The sequence below is a fragment of the Sceloporus undulatus genome, chromosome 1 (assembly GCF_019175285.1).
Source record: "Sceloporus undulatus isolate JIND9_A2432 ecotype Alabama chromosome 1, SceUnd_v1.1, whole genome shotgun sequence".
Classification (NCBI taxonomy): Eukaryota; Metazoa; Chordata; class Lepidosauria; order Squamata; family Phrynosomatidae; genus Sceloporus; species Sceloporus undulatus.
Window position 1 is genome coordinate 72,001,557 of NC_056522.1, and position 13,253 is coordinate 72,014,809.

Below are 13,253 nucleotides of genomic sequence, written 5' to 3' on the forward strand. Positions count from 1 at the left end.
CGTCATCTGACATTTCATCTATTCTTTCCCGGACCATCTCCTAACACAATGACTAGCAGTGTCTAACTGAAAACTACCGCAGAGATGAAGTAGAAGAGTACCTCAGGTCGGTAAAGTCGTGCCGAGGCGTTTAGCCTGAATGCTTAGTAAGAGCAAGCAGGCTGCCCCCCATTCGACCCAGAGGGGACAATACTGGGACATTCAAGATAGTATTTTAGCCTGGCAAGAACCGAAAGTAACTTTTCCTTTTTCAAGATAACTGAAGATCATAATAATGGTAGATCGGTATAAGACCTTTAAATTAAGTTGAGAACAAAAATAACAATAAATCCATCATGTGTAGAGAGGGCTTACTTCACCAATTATTACATCTCTTTGATCTTTAAAAAGTGACTAATAACATCTCTTAAATATATCAGACATTTAGGGATTCAGATAATAAAAATAGTGGTGAGCTTTTGAAAAGCATTTCTTAGAACACAAATTGTTTTCTCCCTGCAATTTAATTAAAAAGTCTTGTGGTCGCTTATAATCTGCCATCTTTCATTATAAACAGCTCAAAACAGTCTCATAGTCTTTGAACTGGTAACAACCACATTTTTCATACGGTATGTTGTGTAGTTCCGTCACAAACATTTTTAATTAAACAGACTTCATGGCTAACATTTTGTGGAGGATTAAAAAACTAGTTTTGCAACAACAATATTCTTCCTTAGTGCACTGAGAACCTGTATATCAGCTTTGAATCAAAACTTAGTTCACAGTACTTTAAGGGCACCAACAACAGTCCAAATAAAGGCTCTTGGTCACTTGGAGATATGCTGTGTTAAAATGATGCATGTGTCCTAAAGGTCAGAAGCACGCCAAAGCCACACGCTCATCCATTCATGAGCTTGGACAGAACTAGATGAAAAAAAATTTGGGGGGGGGGAATTGGGTGATGTTGAGAGGGAGTTTCTTGGGGTATTTATGGCAAAACTGCGGTGTGGGACAAATTTGGCGGATTTTCAGGCAAAAACAATCACTCAAAAATTGTGTCACAATTGGGGATCACAAAGAGTGAAGGTCAGTGGCCACATACGGCCAGGACGACGTTTTCCTATCCCGTGTTTAAAAAATAAAAACGTTTCAAGAGTAGAAACATACAAAAAAATAGCTGGAAATTATTAGCAAGCAGAAACAAGAGACCCCACCATTTACACCATCTTCCGGGTGACTTCAAAGAGCCACAAAGCGCTCAAAAGTGTTTTCACGCCACAATGCTCTGAGTCACCTGGAACCGGTGTCATGCTGCCCACCTGCCCACCTGCCTGCACACACGGGTCAGCTTCAGGGCGTCAAGGCGACACGCCATTTAATGAATGATGATGATGATAAAAATAATAAATAACATAATAAGAAGGATTTATTATATGGCCACCCAACTCACTGGGAATCTGGCGCTTACAACAAGGGGAAATAGAACGGTCCCCTGGCCTCAGGCTACAATCTAAAGACTGACACAAAAGAGGAAGGGATGGTGGGGAGGAGGGGATCATGTCCAGCAGTTCTTCTCTCCCTCGAGCCTGGACCAAGCAGATGGACTGGAGGAGGGCCCTTCTTTTTCAGGTGGAGCTGGGCCTGCCTGGTCAACTCCCTCATAAGCTGCAGGAGTGCCATAAAGCCACGTGGGCAGAGAAAAGACGGCTTCGTCGACAGCTCAAAAAGAAGCCGGATTGGGCCAAAGAATGCAGTCTATTTCACCCTTAACTAAAAATTGAAATAGGACAGCAACAGTCTTTTAAAGGTGAAAAAAGTTACCTCTGCTCGCTGCTCAACACTGTCAGGATGACTGGTGCCAGACTACATTACTCTTGCTTAGTCAAACAATGCAAGCTCTGCATTTTTATATCCGTAAAAAATGAAAAAATAATCTATGTAAGCAGCAACATGTTGTGATCAGAGTGAGGCTACATTTAAATTTAAATGGAATAGTGTCAAGTAAATCAAACCAAATGCTTTTATCATGAAATATTTTGGTGCCTCTAAGCCGCAAATATAGCTCAACAACTTGGTTGCAAAGCAAGGGAGAAACTGAAAAAACAGCTCTTTTTTTGAGAGGTAGCAGTTGTCAAACATGTTTGCTCTTCAACTGAAATGGGTTTTATTTTTGGGGTGGCTGTAAGGATGCAGAAGGCAAATGACTGCTGTCAAACATTGTATATATGTGACAGTGATGTTACAAGAAAGAAACAAAGAGAATTGAGAATGTAATTTTTACTTAAGCTGTTACATACATCTGGCTTCAGGAACACATCTAACCAGTGATTCAATCTCAGAATTCTAGCTTCTCCTGGGTGATTCCTTATTTTTTATTTCTAGTAACTGCAAGAGAAGTGGAGGGGGGGGGTTTCCCCTATTCACTTCCTGCAAACTAGTTTGGTGTTACACCACACCCTCATCAACACAGTAAATGCATGATGTAGCAGCGCAAACACGGCATCAAAGACGATGCGTTCCATACAAAGATTAGTAAGCAGCATTTTTGCATTTTTTCCGTCCTTGGAACTTCATCAGGGACTGGTAGCTGGCACCTATAGTTCTTACTTCATTCCTCTTGCTAATTCATTGTGCAGAAATCTTGCATATTCATTGTCATAATGATAACTTAAAAATTTCAGCTCTGAATAAACAGGTCCCACACAAGATCTAAATTGTACTCATCCTCATCAAAAATCCAATAGCTGTGGTTTTACACACAGTCGCAGCCACAAATACAAAGACCAAGCTAAGGGCAAACTGTTTTCAGTTGATCTGGGCCTATATTGGATCTCAGTTGTGCTTTTGACTTCAGTGATTAGTATAATATTTATAGCTTCAAAAAGTTAGATACTCACATGTAAGCCCTTTCTTTCCATATGCACCCTTATCCCTCGCCCATAAATTGCACTAACAAGCTCTGTTGTTCCTAGTTCAGAGAAAAATAAAAATTACTAAGAAGGTTGCAGTGCTCTAGTTTTAATAGCAAATATCAGATCTTGGAAGGCCCATCATCCCTACCCAACTCAAATTTATGCAAACCACTCACTTCTGTGTCTAGATTATTTACATTTACTGTGTTTGCACAAATTTAAAGAGCAGTCTGGTAACAATTTGACACAGAAGTTGCTACAGAGAAAGCAGTTCTTGGAGTAGGCTTGCCATTTCATGGCTCCAGGTGGGACCTGCCCAGTTTTTTGTGACTTGGGAAGGTCCCGTCCCCACCTTTGCATTCTGTCCTGGGACAGCTGGACTCCTGCTTCTTGCCTCTGCCTCTCCGCGCTCTCCACCTCCCCTCCCAAAGCAGCTCCCTTTGTGTTGGAGAGGCGGGCCCCAGGCTCCCAGCTCCTCCATTACCACTGGCCAGCAGGGAGGAGGAGGAGCTGTTCATTCACCCCAGCAGAGACTACAGAGAGAGCTGTGAGAGGCAGGCAGAAGGCATGGTTTTTACAAGGTTCGGTAGGCTTCTCTCTGGAAGGTGAGCACAGGGGAAGGAAGGTTTGCCATTGACCATCCCCTGAGGTTGAGCGAGTGTGTTTAGCCCAGTGGGGTAGTTTTTATGTCCAAGCAACAGATCAAACCCTGGTCCTGTCTCTATCACTGCCGTCCTAAGTCCCTTAATTCTTTATTATTATTATTATTATTATTATTATATATTATTATTATAACTTAAAGAGTCTGCTTCCTCAGAGGCTTTAGTCTTAGAGGTGCAACAAGAGCTCTAGGATAAAAGGATTTAAAGTTAATGTGTTTTTTTAAAAAATATATATTAAAGTTTTTGCTTTTAGTTGGTTGTGTCCTCGCATTTTTTTTGAAGGTCCTACATGTCTGGGCTAAATTTTATCCGACAATGTTGCCCTACATTTTTATCCTTGATTTTGTCCTACATTTTCTACGTTTTGTCCCCGTTTGGTGGTAGGAATTAGTCAACCATATCTTGGAGTCAATCAAGTTGTGGTGTGGCTGGGTTTGTTGGTGCATCTATCCCTTTAACCTTTGCACATAAGATTTCAACTGCTTATTAACTAACTTCAGAATATTTTCTACCTGATGGCAAATGCCTATTTCAGACTAGTGCTTTGCAATGCTGCAGTGCAAATCTCATGTCTTTAAAATATGTGTGGTAGTTTAGAATATATATCGGTATTTAATACAGTGAATCTTTTAAATCATAATCACAGAAGTCCCATGAGGCAGAAGGAACCACTGTCAGTATTCAGGTGCAAAAGCAGGACAGTAGGTTTCAAGTCAGATAATTTCAACTCTGTTAAATCCCAAATTATATGTGACACGTTAATAACGTATTTTCTGTTGGTATTCTATCCTGCTTCCTATCTGTACACAAAATACCTTCAGGAACCTGTGGTTTGAGGAGAGGAATGGAAAGGTTTATCCAACTGTTTTCCATTTACAACCATTTTCTCCCATTGAAATAACACAGAGAGACAAGGCCGGGGGACATACCGCCGCAGCCGGTAGGTCCGCGGGGAGCCGAAGCCTCAGACGGCCCGACTCCCGCCGGACCGAAAAAGAAGCTCCAATTGAAGCTCTTTTTCAGGGGCGCACTCGCTACGTCACAAGGATGCGACGCGTACGACGCTCAGCGTCCGATACGCAAATAATGCGGCCAGCCATGTAGAAGGAGGACCAGGCGCCATCTTGTACGGACGGAGTCCGGACTGGCCCAGGGTGTCTAAAAGAGACGCCCCTTTTTTAAAATGGGACGTCCCTCGGACGTCCCAAATGCGGTAAAGAAAGCCCCAAACACAGCAACTATCTCAGGGGAAGGACGACACAATTACCAAATTTTTTTCCATCGAGAAGAAATACGTATTCTGAAAGCTTCTCAACATATAAATGGGGGAGCAGGAACAGGCAGCGCATTCATCATTTCCAACCAAGGCTGATTGTTAATACTGCACTGGGGGATAGTGTATGTTTTGTATATGACCATATAGATTCCAACAAAATTTTACACCTATTTTGTGTATAGCCTTTATAATTTGCTATAGCCTTTATAATATTTTATCACTCTCTTTTTTTTTTGTCTGTGATTCAAATTAGAGACATGTTTCCCATTAAGTTTTGCAGTTTTTCCAGCTTCCTCCAGAGCTGAACTGATACCTTCCATAACTTTTTAACTCAACTCTGTAAATATTCTGGGGATTCTGAACTGCTGAAATATTCTAATGATGGGTGTAACGCTTTTAACATTACCAAAACAAATCCTACAGCTAGAAATCACCAGTTCTCCCAGCTGAAGTAGGTTTAATAATGTAGTTACATTTTAAAAGTAAAGTAAACCTGAGTTTAGTCACATACAAAAGCTTCAGTTTGGAAAGAAGTTAATGAACAGTAATATTGTTTCTCTTTGGCCAGTGAACTCAGACTGACCTAGACCATGTGAGATGGACAGTAAATGTATGCCTAATAATGGTTAAATGTCTTTTAAATCTCTGAATCCACCACATGGATGAGGCCAAATGTTTTAATCTTCTGATAAGACACTGCTTTATCTAAATAAAGTTTTTTGTGCTGGCAGAATATAATACTTTTCTGTTATTATTTGTTTATTGTAAAAGAATTTTCTTTGACCAACTTTTGCAGGCTACCCATGAAAGCCCCAGTCCATAAATATCTAGGCACAAAGAGAGTGACATCACTGTTGTTGTTAAAAAGAGTTTTTGGCCTCATCCTGCATCTCCTGTCAGCTTAGTGTAAAGATCCTCGTGTGAACCTATGCTATACTGACGCCATACAAAACTCCTCCCTGATTGACAGATAAGCATTTAAAGCCATTCCATGCTTCTCGGAACAGGCAAGCTCACAGAATGCTGTGGCTACATCCCATCAAGCCAAAGGTGAAATAATCAAGACGCAGCACAAGAACCCAGAAGGATTCTGGCAGATCGTTGATGTGGTATGTATGATGTAATTTTGTAAACCGGCTTTGATCTTTTTGGAAAGGCAGCATGATAAATAAAGTTATTATTATCTATCTTAGCACTGATATTATTTTATATTGGCTACGGTCCATAGAGGCACTTCTCCGATCCTGCCTTTTCACGTGAAGCCAGTATGACTGTGTGGGGGGCATGGGGGCTCTTCAGTAAGGGGGGTGTTGAGCACTGAAGAGGGGAAGGGAATGCCAAGCCCCATGATAACTAAAAGGGCATTTGTACGATATAAGGGGCACGTTACATACAAGGATGTCCCTAACAGACATCTGCGGCAATATGTTTTTTGAGGGGTTGGACCTGATCGTGGAGATCATGGTTCGATTCTCAGCTCCCGGCCATGAAACCTCTAGGTGACTTGGACATCACATGCTCTTAGGCGTCAGGGAAACCAAAGGCAAACCTCCTCTGGACAATCATGCCAAGAAAACCCCATGATAGGTTCACCTCTTAGGTGCCATAAGTTGGAAATACTTGAAGACAAACACAGACACATACATTATTACTAGACGAGGCACTGGAAGCAACTAAACGTTTCCCCTCGGTTTCATTCTTCCTAGGAAGGTAGGGCCTACTGTTGTGGGAAGCTCCATTACATAAATAAGAATGCAGTATGGCCGTAGGGATTATAGGGTTGTGTGTTGTTTATTTTTATGTCACAGTCTGTGTCGGTACGTGGTAACTTTGAAAATTATGAATCATATAATTTAAAATAAATATAGAAACAAGTGTTACAAAGAAGTGGAAAGTTCCCTGGAGCATTGTTGAGACTGCTGTATTGCTTCATAGTAAAGGCCACTGCCAATTAACACATAAGCGATAGCTGCCAAAATAGTGCTATAGGTTACTCAACAAGCTTCCATAATTTCCACTTTTGTCATTATATAAGATGGAATATTCACTAGGAGAGCTAACTAGGGATATCTGTGTGGCTGAAAACTAAACTTTAAGAAGACCTGATTTCCTAAATTGCCAACATTACTACCACAAGACTCTTTCTAAACTCTCCAGGATAAATCTATCCAAAATATGTATGAAGAAGAAATGAAAGTGGGGTGGGGAAAGTATATCGCATCATATCCATTCCTGGTCTATAACCACTCAACTTACCTAATCCATTTGTATCTCACATCTGTTGCAAATGGAATCTTTTTTGTTCTGCAAGTATTTCGCTTGGCTCGGGAAAAACATTTAATAATTAACGCTGACAACATGGAAATAAAAAATAAGGGAGTGAACCTAAATAGTTGCATCATCAGTTGTAGTGCATGAAGTTCTTATCATGAGTTTTGGCACCATAGCACAAACAAACATATCTGAAAACTAAACTCACTGGATTTTGTCCAAAATTCATAGCTTATCAAACTGAGTGCTAGGCAAGATAAGGCTTGACTCCTCAAAATTTCGAGATTTTTGTATTATCTGTGAAGTCAAATTTATTTTTAGAAAACAGGTTTGTACAGTTCGGTGACACTCACATGCTGAAATCTTTTCAGAACTGCAATACGTATGTCTTCAAATAGTCCAAACAATCAAATAAGTTTAGATTTCCATAGTGATGATAATATATCTCTTAAGAATCAAGTTCTAGTGATAAATATGAACTGGGATTAGTGGTGTCCACTGGCAGGGTGGATCACACTGGGTGACACCTCAGAGGAGGAGTAACACCCCATTGGGCCTTCTTCCCATGCGGGATGGGGGATGTGGGTGGGCAGCCAGGCAAGCGAGAGAGTGAGTAAGGCAGAAGGGGATGAGACCCTTATAAGAAGGTCTAGTGAGGGGCAGTGTGGGCGCGGGGAGGGGTACAGGTGAACAAAGGAGGCAGGGGTTGGCCAGGGCAGGCTGCCACCACCCCATCCCTGGCTGTCCCCTGCACCAGGTGTCACCACCACTAGGGGGCAGCTGTATCATTAGGCGGTTGAGACATCTATTTTCAGTCAATAATAATTGGAATATCCTTGAAGGGCAGCAATTGTTTATTACATCCAGCCTCTGTAGATCCACGGATTCTGCATCCATGGATTCAACCAACTATGGTTTGAAAATACTCACAACAAAAATTCAAAAACCTCCCAAATCTTGATTTTTCCCAGTGTATACAGTGGTACCTCGGTATACGATTACCCAGGTTACGAATTTTCGGAATACGAATAAATCCCAGAGGATTTATGGTTTCGGGTTACGACGGTGTTTCGGGTTACAAAAAACCCTGGCGCTGTTTAAATGAGCCGCGGCAGACCGAGCTTTTTTTTCCCCATTAGCGCTATGGCAATTCGGGTTACAAAGTTTTTTCGGTTACGAAATTAGCCGCGGAACGAATTAATTTCGTAACCCGAGGCACCACTGTATACAGTTGGCCCTCAGTATCGCAGAGGTTTCGTTCTGCCCCCCCCCCCCCCCCCCCTCCAACGCAGATGCAAAAACCACAGGGCCTTGTCCAATGGTATTTAATGGCCATGTGCAAGCGCCACCATTAGGACCAATGGGGCACCCATGGTTGGGGCAGACAGGCTGTAACCCCAGTGATACTGAGGGCCCTCTGTTTCCTCATTTCTGATAAAACAGAGATTATCTGTCGCAGGTGTCAAAAACAAACTGACTATTCCTACTTACTAGGAACTTGACATGGATGAGTGTAGAGTACTGTTGCTGGCTCTGACTCAGGCTGCAAAATGTGTTGGGTTGTTGCCTGAATGTATTATAATTAACACAAATTCATTCTCACCAATAAAATTAAGATAGAAAAACAGCAAAACAGCACTATTCAGCTATACTTTGGCATCTTTTCTCTAAATAGTGAATAGATAAACATACCAAAAGCTTTTCAGTATTGAGAGAAGCATGGATTCACACGACAGAGATCCGGGCAGATCACCAGTCGAGCATGAAATGTTAAAAAGGAGAGTCTAAAATGGAAATATTTTAATTGTTAATTGGGTATGTAAGCCTTAAAAGATCAATTAAGCAGAATTTAAATGAAGAAATACAGTACTGTTGATTACAACAGATTACATGGAAAGAACATTCCATCATTATTAAAACACGGATACTCCCCGTAAAAACAAATATAACACGTGCATTGTTTCTAAGGGTAAATAACACGAAAGATGTTCCAGTTTTGAAGACTGTAAGCCGCTGGGAAAGACAGTGTGGCACTTGCATTCTACTTATGTATCTATTTATATTACATAGAGTATGTAGAAATCACCCAGAACATATTCTCTGTGGATATTTAAAAAATTAACAAAAAGAGTATAATGAACAAAACACAGTTCAATAAAACAGCATAAATCATTATAAGTGAAAAATTAAAAGATTATACCACAGCAGGATAATGTAAAACAAAAAATTCCAATGGGTAAAACAGCCAGATTAAAAAAAACTAATATATGGGCTAGATACATATTTGTAACATGTGTTGAGAATGTAAAGCCCTGAAACTTGCATATTAGATGAGGAAAGGAAAGAACTGGCAACATCTTCACAGAGTGAAACATAATCGGTAAGCCATACATCAAAGTAGTATAAACAGGCAGCAATCGGGTTCGGGTATGCAGCCATTTAATTAAATATAAGATAAAATAAATTATAATATAAGATAAAGAAAGGAGAGCCTGGACATTTGAGAAAACATTGGGAAAACTACAAAGGCATATGGCACGATTATTACAACGTGCTTAATGATACTAAATGCATAACACAATCACATGAGCCATGTAGCCGGAATAGTGGGCCACTTACACAGTTTATAACGATCCATATATATTTAGTGAGCTCCACAGATGGCCATTAAAATCAGTAAAATTGTTGTGCAAAGCCTTCAGAACACCCTAAGGTACAATGGAAAGGCTTGAAGGGAAAGGATTTCTTCATTATGGAAGAGTAAACTGTCCTTTGGCTTCTAGTTTACGACCTTCAGTCTTAATATAGTGCTATACATGGGAGCCTAAATGCCCTAAAGGCATCATATCCCAACTGATCTAGAAGATAAGTAGTTTCACGCCCCAGGATGCAACTGCACTGCAGAAATAATGGCAGTTTGACATGGCTTTAACTGCAATGGCTCAGTGCATGGAATTCTGACATTTGTAGTTGTGAGATAGTAGCTGGTGCCCACAACAAGCTACAAATCCCAGGATTCCTATAGTACTGTGTAGATACAGACAGTAAAAAAGTGTGAAACTGCAATATTTCTGCAGTGGCAGATTAAACCCTAGTTGTAATTGAATGGGTGCTGCCAATGAATCCTATGTGCAGTATACTACATTTCAGAGAAAAGAAATGACAAATCACCTCAAAGTATCCTGCCTAAGAAAACCCTATGAATTCATGTGCTCGCCATAAGTCACAGGCGACTTGGAGGGCACATACATACAACATACTACACACACACACATATACTATTCTAAGTTACGGTAGTCAGAAATGCATCAACAGCTGGAGCAGGTGGTGCAGAATGTTATCACATGGTACAACTGCTATGCCCTACCCAGTGCATGGATGGAAATTACAGTTGGTGAAGTTACGTGGTCTTCTTTAAAACACAACCCTGGTGAGATATGAGATAACAATCCAACCAGACCATCAAATAACAGATGCAGCATTCATCGATTCAAACAGATTTCTTCTATGGCAGCTAACCTATGCGAGAAGAAGCACATCTGATTACTACACACCAGATGAGTTCCCATTAGTGCAGAATCCAGGAGAACTTGCAAAGCCCTACAGGACTTTCAACATATCTTATATACTTGACTATAAGTTGATCTCAAGTATAAGTCGAGGGCAGGTTTTGGGGCCAAATTATAGAGTTTGATCTGACTCACGGATAAGCTGAAGGTAAAACTTAAAGGCATGTAACAAAGGATATAAAGGACAAAGCTAAGGAAAACGATGCTAAAGACTTACAAAATTCGGGCAGGCATAACTGTTTGGGGGGCTTTCCAACCCAGGCATTCAATAGGCCGAGGTAGAGCCAGGGGGAAGAGTAAGAAGGGGCGGTGCATTTTAGGGCGCCTGGGATGGATTAAGCTCCACTTTTCGCCATTCTACTCAGAGAAGAACGGTCTGTGACCCGTAGCTGGAGATCAATTTGGACTAAAAGTTCAGATGTATACAGATGCGTATATACAAGAAACCAGACCAGTGATGGGAACCGTTACAGACTGAGTGGCCCAAAATGCAACTCAGACCCCACGGATTTAGTTGCAAAGTGCCACACCGCCGGTTCGAGTAAGAAACGCTGGCAAACCGTGGCTAGGGCAACAGCAGGTGCCCAAGAGAGGGCTCGGAGGCCACCTCTGGCACGCATGCCACAGGTTCGCCACCACTGACCAGACAAACCAATCTCTGGGTAGTCACTCTCTCCACCAAAGGTGCCCCCCGATACTGATTCAAGAGGTCCACACCTCGCTTCTCGGAACAGGTTGAAAGAAACAAAGGAAAGCCAAGTATCATTTCTTGGAGACATTCAGTCAACCTCCAGTTGACTTCTCCCAAGAGCTTAATTTATATGTGGAAAGGCATGTAGAACAAGAAGAATTTGGTGACACACTTTGGGCGAGTGCCATGGGAGTGGAGCAAAGGTTCCCTCTCTACCTTCTCAATCAGTTCTTCAGGAAAGATTAGACCACTGTGACAGTATCATCCCCGCTAGACAAGATCAGAAGAAGCCATAGTTAGGACGGGGGAGAAAGAACTGCAAATAGAAACTAGGTCAGTCCCCACTAATCCATAGTTCGTCAAATTGCACAAATAGATTGCAATCGCAGGTGCACAAATTAAAAGACTATTCATGTAATAGAGAACGAGATGGTGCACTAGTCTCTAGAATCAAGACAATGGCAGGTAGATAAGCAGGCCTGAAATCCTTTATCTGCACAAGGGTTCACAAATCATCATGAGAGACTTTACAACAGTTCTGCACTGCGTCAAGATCAGGATGCCATAGTCAGGCGGAAATACAGACTGCAATACGATAATAAAAATGAGATCTCAGTCGTCATTGATCAATAGTATGGACGTGTGTATGAGATGTAGATCACTATAAGCTTCTCCAAATCTTTTGGATGACAGAGCAATAAGACAGCAGAAGATCATGGCTTCCTGCATGCCTTAAGACTGAACCGGCATATTCTTTGGGAACACTGTCCAAACTTTCCTGTTATCAGATATAAAAACGTTCGAACCTTACATGTGATATATTAAAGCGAGTGTGTTATTTAAACTTTGCTCCCTTTCTGTTTATCGCTAGCAAAAACAAGTGATTAAAGTGATACTAACAAGCCTGTTGTGACAACAAATCTAAGATGGTGGGTGTGGCAAATCATGTTGGTATACTAGAAAGCCATGTCTGATCATTATTCATTGGACAATGAAAATAAAGGGTTTCTGTACATGTTTAATACAAGAACAAAAATGACTTATCCAAGGCGGGTAACAGACCGCCTCTTTGAGCGGGCTGCACCCGCCCTTCCCTGCCGGATCAGGGCCGGAGCTGTTAGAACAGCAGCCGCTGAGGCCCCGATCTGCCGCTTTTCAGCTACGGGGAAGCAGCAAATGGCAGCTTCCCTGCAGCCTGAAAGGGGGGGTCCTTGGGGCTCAAGCCCCAAGGACACCCTGCGGAGCGGGGGAGGGGAGAAAGGGGCCGCTTGGCCCCTTTCCCCCTGCTTCGCTGGGCGCAGCTGTCTGAAGGCTGTGCCAAGCGAAGCAAACGGCGCCGCGGCCAGGAGGAGCTCCGAAATGGAGCTCCTTCCTGCTCCGTGGAAAGGGCGCCTAGGCGCCCGATCGCGGATGAGGACGCATGTCCGCCCCCCTATCTAGAGGCGGCGCAGGTCCGTGACGTCCTCATGGCGGTGGCTGTATGGAAGGGCCGCTGCTGTTTAGTGCCGTGACGAGCACGCACTAGGGTTAGGTGTGCGGAAGCACTGCCCTTTGTACCCTAGTGCGTGCTCGTCACGCACTAAAACGCCGGTCTGTAACCGGCCCAAGGGCCCAAACAGAGAGGCCAAATAAAGCTGCTTTGGGTCACTTTGGAGGTGCTGTTTAAATGACACATGCGTCCTAAGAGGCCGGAAGCCATGCCAAAGCCCATGTTCCAGTCCTAAGGACAGAAGCGTAACTTTGGCGCAGCTTCTGGCCTCTTAAGAGGCATGTGTCATTTAAACAGCATACCTCCAAAGTGAACCAAAGCCGCGTTATTGGGCCTCTCTGTTCAGGCCCTAAATCATCATGCTCTGGCAGGCCCCACCTGGAATATTGTGTCCAGTTCTGGGA

At 42.4% G+C, this 13,253-nt stretch overlaps 1 protein-coding gene across 1 annotated transcript in view; it reads right to left on the reverse strand.

The window, feature by feature from the left end:
• Positions 1–13,253, reverse strand: part of TTC13 (tetratricopeptide repeat domain 13) — a 63,335-nt gene that overhangs the window by 49,091 nt on the left and 991 nt on the right.